The sequence below is a fragment of the Hibiscus syriacus genome, unplaced genomic scaffold (genome assembly GCF_006381635.1).
Source record: "Hibiscus syriacus cultivar Baekdansim isolate YM2019G1 unplaced genomic scaffold, ASM638163v2 tig00110004_pilon, whole genome shotgun sequence".
NCBI classification, from domain to species: domain Eukaryota; kingdom Viridiplantae; phylum Streptophyta; class Magnoliopsida; order Malvales; family Malvaceae; genus Hibiscus; species Hibiscus syriacus.
In genome coordinates this window covers 1,448,215-1,456,195 of record NW_024062557.1, presented here as the reverse complement: position 1 = coordinate 1,456,195, position 7,981 = coordinate 1,448,215, and the positions used below count along the sequence as shown (strand labels likewise).

Below are 7,981 nucleotides of genomic sequence, written 5' to 3'. Positions count from 1 at the left end.
AAACTATAAAAACAATCCTTGCAGGTGACCATTTTACAAAACACACCAAACTTAGGGGATTTAAAGTGCGATTTCCCTTAAATGTTTCTATAAATATCAATATTTTTTCTTTTTCTTTTTTATTTCATTTTTATTTAAATTAGATTTTAGAGAGAGATGGGACTCTCTCTAGAAAACTGGCTGATCGTCGATGGTTATATACCTCTATTACAAATGAAAAATCAAAAGAAATCCCTTTTCTAATTTGGGCACTGTTGGGGCTGTTTGCAGGAAGTGGAGATGGAGTGTTGCAGACGCGAGTGGTAGGGCATGAGAGGGTTGGTGCATGGCAATGGTGACAAGAAATCGGCACAGGTGCATGGCGAAGGGGCATGGTGTAGCTGGCAACTTTACGTGGGCATGACAGACAGTTGGTGGCCAATCAAGTCAGGTCAATTAATCAGGTCAAATCTGGGTCTGATGTTGGGTCGAGTCTTGTATTTGTGTTGGGCTGCTGGGTCACTAATTATACTTGTAGTGGGCTGTTAGGTTGGCTTGTTGTAATGAGCTTTGGGTAATTGGGTTTCGTTTTGTGACGTTTGGCCTACACAATGTAAAAAATAATAATAATAATAATAATAATAATAATAATATATTAAAAAAGGGGACGAAAAACGAGTGTGACAACATAGATTTCTCAAAGGTCTATTCTTTTATTTTTTTAATTTTTTTCACATCACCCATTTTTTTCGAAATAAATCAATTCAAAATAGGAATATAAGGGGAAGAGATGAAACGTTCACTTGAGTCGGAGTTCTCGCCGCCAAGAACGTTATCTTCTAGGAAGGACGAGACAGTCGAGAGGTTAGAGGCCCTTTAGGCCCCCGTTTTTGGGTTTTTCATGTTGATTTAGGGGCTCTTTTCTTTGGGTTTAGACGAAAGGGGGAAGTTTGGTTTCTGTCTAGGTCGTTCTTTGGGTTCGTTCAACCACTGTAGCTAGTGGACCAGGTGAGAGCAGCGTCGATTTACGGCTAGGAGGCGACGATGTTGTGTTCTAGGGCCTCGATGAAGAGAAAGAAAAAGTTCGGAGGCGAAGTAGGGGCTTTAGCTTTCTTTTCGGAACTCCTTGGTCGAGTTCATCACTGGTCGGATTTTGAAACCGGCTCCAACGTGCGGTGACCGGTGGCGTTTTCTTGGGTCTTGGAGAGATGAGTGGTGCCGCATGGCAGAGGGAAGTTTGAGAGAAGATAGTAGAAAATGAAAGTTTGTTTAATTTTAGAGTTAGTGTTAGGTTTAGTTTTAGGCTTTTTTTAATTAGTAAATTAGGTATTATATTAAGAGTTTGGTTTATTCACCCTTTAGGCTCCCATATTTACCGCGTATATACATATTAGTCACTAAAGTCTTTTTTATTATTTTAATTTCGGCATATTTTTCGATTTTGGTCACCATTTCTTCTATTTTGTTTATTTCAATTTAGCTACTGGTTCTTTAATTATTGCATTTTAGTTACTTGCATTCATGCTATTTTACTTTAATTTAGCACTGTGTTTTATTTTATTATACTTTAGTCATTGTTTTTAATTTATTATTGCTCTAGTTATTCGAACAAATTCTACGGCCTTGTGGCAAGCTGTCATGGGATACGGCCCACATTATTATGGCCCAGGTAAAATTCTAACATTTTACTAATTTCTAACTTCTAACCACTAACTTACTAATTTCTAAAAGAAAATATATTCGAATTAATTTACGAATGACTCACCCTAGAGTATGATTTACGTTATTTATGGTCCGGGTAACAATTAAAAATTAACCCCTAACTTTTAATATTATTCTATTATTTTTTTTTATTTACAATTTTCCCTTTAAATTTTTGTTATTTTAATTTCAGTGTCTATATTTTAGTCCTTTAAATTTTAGCATTTAATTTTCTGCATTGTTTTAATTTAATCTTTATATTCTGATTTATTTTTGTTATTTACAGTTTTGATCTTTAAATTTCAGCATTTATATTTCAGTCCTTTAAACTTTAGCTTTTAATTTTCTGAATTGTTTTAATTTAATCTTTATATTCTGATTTCTTTCATTTTAGTCCTTTATTTAATGTTTTAATTTTAATTCTTTTTTTCATTGTTTCAATTTAGTCATTTTTGTATTTCGTTACCTTTACTTTTTTTTCTCGCTAATTTTGCTTCATTCTAGTTTAGCCCTTGATAAGTTATTTATATTTCAAATTGAACCCTTAAATTTAGACTCCTCTTAATTTAATCACTGATAAATCACTTGTCTCTTTAGATTTAGTCCTTAAAGTTAGACCCTTTTTAATTTCAAACTTGATCAAAATTGACTAGGTCAGTAATTAGAGCCTCCATTTTAGTATTAATTTCAAACTTAATCCTTAAATTTAGGTGAATATTTAATTTGATCCTCACTTTTGCTTGATGTTCCATTTTAATTATTTGAATTAAATAATTGGTTAAAATTGAATAGGTTAATAATTAGAGCCTTCATTTTATAATTAATTTCAAACTTAATCCTTAAATTTAGTTAAATTTTTAATTTGGTCCTCACTTTTTCTCGAGGTTCCATTTTAATTATTCGAATAAAATAATTTGGTTAAAATTAATTAGGTTAATAATTAGAGACTCCATTTTTAGGTTTAATTTCATAACTAGTCTTTTAAATTTAGGAGAATTTTTGATTTGGTCCTCGCTTATGCTCGAGGTTCATTTTATTATTCAATTCAATAATTCATTAAAAATGACTTGAATTAATATAGAGCCTACATTTTTAGGTTTAATCTCTTAGGTTCTTTAAATTTCATAATTTGCTCCTTTAAGTTAGAGGGAAGCCCTTAATTAACTCATTTAGTATAATTAGGTTCAATAACCGTTTGTTTGATTGCATTTTGTTTTAAAAATAAGGCAATGTTCATTTGTTAGGGGGTTAGTACTGTATCTCCCGTTTTTTCTCGGGGGTGACCGCTATAGATTCCCGAAGTGAATCAACATCATTTTCAAAATCTTGCATCATGATTCAAAATTATTAAGGCAATGTTTATTTATTTTGGTTGATAACGAAGTTTCTGTTTTTGTTTGGGGGTGGTCGTTATCAATCTTGGTAAATTGGCATCCTTTTTAAAATATGCATGCATAGTGATTTTTAAATTAAATAAAATTCCGAACTAAAATTTTTTATTTTTTTAAATATAGGGTAATCGACTAGGTATCAATTTTAGGCGTTATGGGGTTGTTTGTAACAACCCGATTTTCAAAATAATATTTAATTGAAATTGGAGGGTTTAATTGTGAAAATTTGGCGAAAATTGGGACTGAATTGAAAGATTTTAAAACTTGGAGCTTGTTTTAAAGTTAAAGAAAATTCAGGGACCAAGCCCTGAATTTAACCTTGGAGTGTCGGCAGGCAATTGTTATATGCGTGATTTCTGTTTTGAAAAATAGAAATCAATTTCACAAATCCTTCCTCACGCACACAACTTCCAAACTCGATTCCGACGTCGTCCGAATTCCGATCGTTGTTTGAAACCACCGTTGTGTTCATCATCGAGCGAGGAACAAACCCTTCAAATTAATTGAAGCGAAACGCGGCCAAACGTCGGGAATTTCCAGTCAAAGTAGCGACGTTTTTGTTAGCTCTATCGCTGAGAAAATCTTAAATTCACCACTGATCGTTGCTCCGTTTACGACACCTCCCGCACCATCGTGTTCCTTGTGCCGTTCCGAGTCCACCGGTGTTCCCCTTTTTCTCCGGCGGCAAGCGGCGCGTGGGGAGGTGAACCGGTCAAACTTCTCGATTTGATGAATTCGAGCTCTCCGACGTTCAATAATTTTTAGAAATTTTTTCGTAATTTTTAGAGCCCCGGAGGACACCTCACGCGCCACACGCGCCGCCGTCGGGCGAGTGAGTGACCGGTTCAACCGGTTTTCTTAAGGGTTTGACCGGTTTGACCGGTCACGACCCGATCGGTTGACCCGACCCGACCCGTTGACCCGACCCGTTGATCGGTGCTATTCTAGTAAATAATTCAGTTTTAGTGCTATTCTGGTAAATAATTCATTTTGGTGCTATTTCAATAAATAATTTGGTTTTGGTTCTATTCTGGTAATTATTTTAAAAAGGGTGCTATTTGTGTAAAATGTTCAACAGTTTGTTGACCTCCTTTGACTAGAACTTTGACCAGCTTTGACCGGCTATTAAACGATCATTAATCTTTTCCGAGTATACCTATCCTGATAGTTTTTGACGTGCCGAATCCGTTTCCGTGGTCTGTTTTGTCAAATTCGAATCCGAATGTCTCTAAATTGACGGTCAAAGTGGTTGACTTTGACTTTGACCAAGAATTTGAATTTTCGGAAAGTCATACTTTATGTTTTTCGACGCCCTGATTCCGATTCCGCAATCCGTTTGGCCAAATTCAGACTCGAAATACCTCAAATTGATAGTCAAACCTGAAAAAATGCTTATATACTTAAGAAGTTTAGCTTTGAACAATTACATAGGATTTGAGACTGATAAATATTATTGTTTGAAGGTACAAGAGACTCTCCGGATCGTTCGACAGCTCGACCCAGCTCTTCTAGATCAGTTAAACCACGTGTGTCAGTATTCACCCGTTCGAAAACTGTAGCAGAGCGTGGTGAAACCAGCAATCAGTAGATTTGCTATTTGAATCTATTGTCGAGGTGTGTTCCCTACTTATTACTGAACTATTTTATTGGTTTTAATATGTGGTACACCGAATTCATTGGTTATTGTTTTATTGATGCACCAAGTTAATGTGACAATTTATGGAATATGGCTGCTATCTAATTTTTGTTTTGAAATGGTATATGATTACCATGTTTTTGGATTTATGGAATTTATGTCACGGTGCAATTGAATTTTGGAATTGAATTACGATGGAATAGCTCTGATCAAGCTAACTGGGCCTAATGTGACTCTTGAGGGCCCCAAGATGTTTCATTAGGTCGGCTTTCCTTTGCTGTGTGCTTAGGGTAAGCTATATGGACTTATTGACTTGGGCTTAAGGATACAAGCTTCAGAGCCTATCCTTAAGTCGGCTTTCTTTTTGCTATGTGCATAAAGTAAGCTTTATGGAAAATAATTTTGGGAACTACTGATGGTGTACCAGAAAAGGGTTTAAACTATGATTTTCAAAAAGTTAAACTCTTTTACGAATTTGTGAGATTACTAGACTATGATTTGTACCTATTTTGATTTTATGGAAATGTTGGGACACACTGAGCCTAGCTTACCTTTTGAAAATGTTTTCCCCCTTTCAGATACTGTTGGTTAGATACCTCGGTTCGAGCACTTGGAGGATCAACATATCTCTTGAAGTAAATCAGATTGTAATATTTTTATCTGGCAAGTTGACTTTATTTTGGTGATATGGACCTTATTTTAAAATATCGGATTTTATAATAATGACTTTTTTGCTAATACTGCTCGGTTTATTGTGATTTTGAATTTGAATACATGTTTTAAATTAAATTATTATTTATTGGTACTATATTTACGAGTTGGATTTTGATAGTATAATTTGTTTATAATTTCATGTTATTTATAATGTGATTTTATAGTGATTGAATAACGGTTTCGAAAAATGTCTTTAATAATCATAATGTGATCCACTAGACTTAGTCGAAAGGCATAGGCCGGGTCTAGGGGGCTACATTTATTGGTATCAGAGCTTTTGGTTTTTAACCCTCAGACTGTGTATGAGTTCACATTGAAAATACAGTTTTGAAATATTTTACAAAACGAGTTACTAAGGCCATGTCACAAAGTTATTAAGATTTTAACTATGTTCGAGACTCCAAGTGCTTATCTAACCTTAAGTTTATCTTCTGTAGTAATCTCGAGATCTACCAAAATGAGTGCAAGACGTGGTCGTCGAACTAGTCGTGGACGAGGTCGAGTGGCTAGATTTGCAGATCCGATTGATGAGATACGAGTAGATCCCCCACCTCCGATAGGTGATCATGCTCCTACAAGCCCAACGAATATGCCACCTACCGATGGTATTGGCATGACTACACCGATCATAGGAGCGATCGATATTGGGTCAGAGTCTACTAGAGTTGCATTGGATGAGAATTTTAGTAGATAGTTTCTGCAGTTAATACAGGGAGCAGTTAGAGCTACTGGTGTTGTATCTGAGGTTCCTATTTCACAGACGTTGATTGCCAATGGAGTTAGAACTTTTGGGAGACAGATTGGTGGAGCTCCTACTGAAGCTGAGGATTGGCTCCAGGATACAGAGAGACGCATGGATCAGTTGGGTTTGGACTCAACTAAGAGATATCTGGGTGTTGTAGCAATGTTAGATGGTAATGCCTACACTTGGTGGGAGTCAGTGACCAGTAGTGTTCCTACCGATCGTTTGACCTGGAATTTCTTTAAGGATCGCTTTCGGAGTCGTTTTCTGGGAGAGCGCTACTTAGCTCATAGACGACAACAGTTTCAAGACTTGGTTCAGGGAGACATGACTGTTTCTGAGTATGAGATCGAGTTCTTGAAGTTGCTGAAGTATGGATTCAGTATGGTACCTACTGAGAGAGATCGATGTCGTAAATTTGCCCTTGGACTCAGATACGAGCTGCGTAGGCAAGTTGTAACCCATCAGGATGAAATATTTGATGTGCTGGTGGGCAGAGCCAAAGATGCTGAAGAGGTGGAAGTTTTAGCTTCTGGTAGAGAACGTGTTGATCAGGAACGATCTAAAAAATTTTCAGGCCCGATGGAGTCATCAGCACAGTCCGGGAAGAGGACTCGTACTTCAGCCCCTCAGAGAAGCAATACATATTTCAGGCCTGCAGCATCCTCACTGTTAGTTGGCAGTCGAGGCGGTTACTCGTCGTATTATAATGGGCCCCTTTGTGAGTATTGTGGTAAACAACACTCAGGAGAGTGTCGTAAGAAGATGGGTATTTGCTATCAGTGTGGATCTAGTGGTCATTATCGAAGGGATTGTCCTCAGCTAGTTTCGTTTGAGTAGACCACTACCCAAACTCCTGTGCGTTCGCAGACTACAATACAGACCCCAATTAGAGATCGTAGTCAAGGAAAGACTCGAGGATCAGCGTCCAGGACAGACAGTAGAGCCCGACCCCAGCAAAATAGAGGGCCAACAGCTTCTGAGGCTAGACAGCTAGCTTTAGTTTATGCAACTAGACGTCGTGATGACAGAGATGAGCCTGAGGTTATTACAGGTACATTTACTATTTATTCTACCCCATACTTTGCATTATTGGACAATGGCTCCACTCACTCCTATGTATCGAGCTCAGTATCTCGAAACCTTCAGATTCCGATCGAGAACTCTGAAAATACTGTTATAGTTACAAGTCCAGTAGGACAAGCGGTATTAGTGAATAAAGTATTCCGGCGTTGCCCTCTCGAGGTTCAGGGAGAAATTTTTCTCGCTGATCTTATGGAGCTTCCTTTAGAGGAGTTCGATCTAATTCTTGGAATGGATTGGTTGAATAAACACAAGGTAAAGCTGGATTGCGAATACAAGCGGGCTACTCTGAAGACTTCAGATGGTCGGACTGTTGTGTTAATTGGTGAACGGCGTGGTTATCTCTCCAATATAGTTTCAGCGATGGAAATTGATCGTATGATCCGGAATGGATATGAGACCTTCATTGCTTGTATTTTAAACACCAAAGGTGCATTGTCCACGATCGAGGAGATTCGTACAGTTAGCGAGTTTCCTGATGTTTTTCCGGAGGAGTTGCCTGGGTTACCTCCTGATAGAGAGGTAGAGTTCGAGATTGAGACTTATCCGGGATCTTCACCTATTTCTATGGCACCTTATCGTATGGCTCCAAAGGAACTTAAGGAGTTGAAAGTCCAATTGCAAGAATTATTCGATCGAGGATTTATCCGACATAGTACTTCACCATGGGGAGCTCCAGTTCTGTTCGTGAAAAAGAATGATGGGTCGCTAAGATTATGTATTGACTATCGGAAA

At 37.3% G+C, this 7,981-nt stretch overlaps 1 long non-coding RNA gene across 1 annotated transcript; it reads left to right on the top strand.

Annotated features, from left to right (window-relative positions):
• Positions 1–756: 756 nt before the first annotated feature.
• Positions 757–4,574, top strand: LOC120212167. The gene is made up of 3 exons (XR_005524664.1): positions 757–843; positions 1,580–1,648; positions 4,535–4,574. It is a non-coding gene; the product is annotated as an uncharacterized LOC120212167 (long non-coding RNA).
• Positions 4,575–7,981: the final 3,407 nt, after the last annotated feature.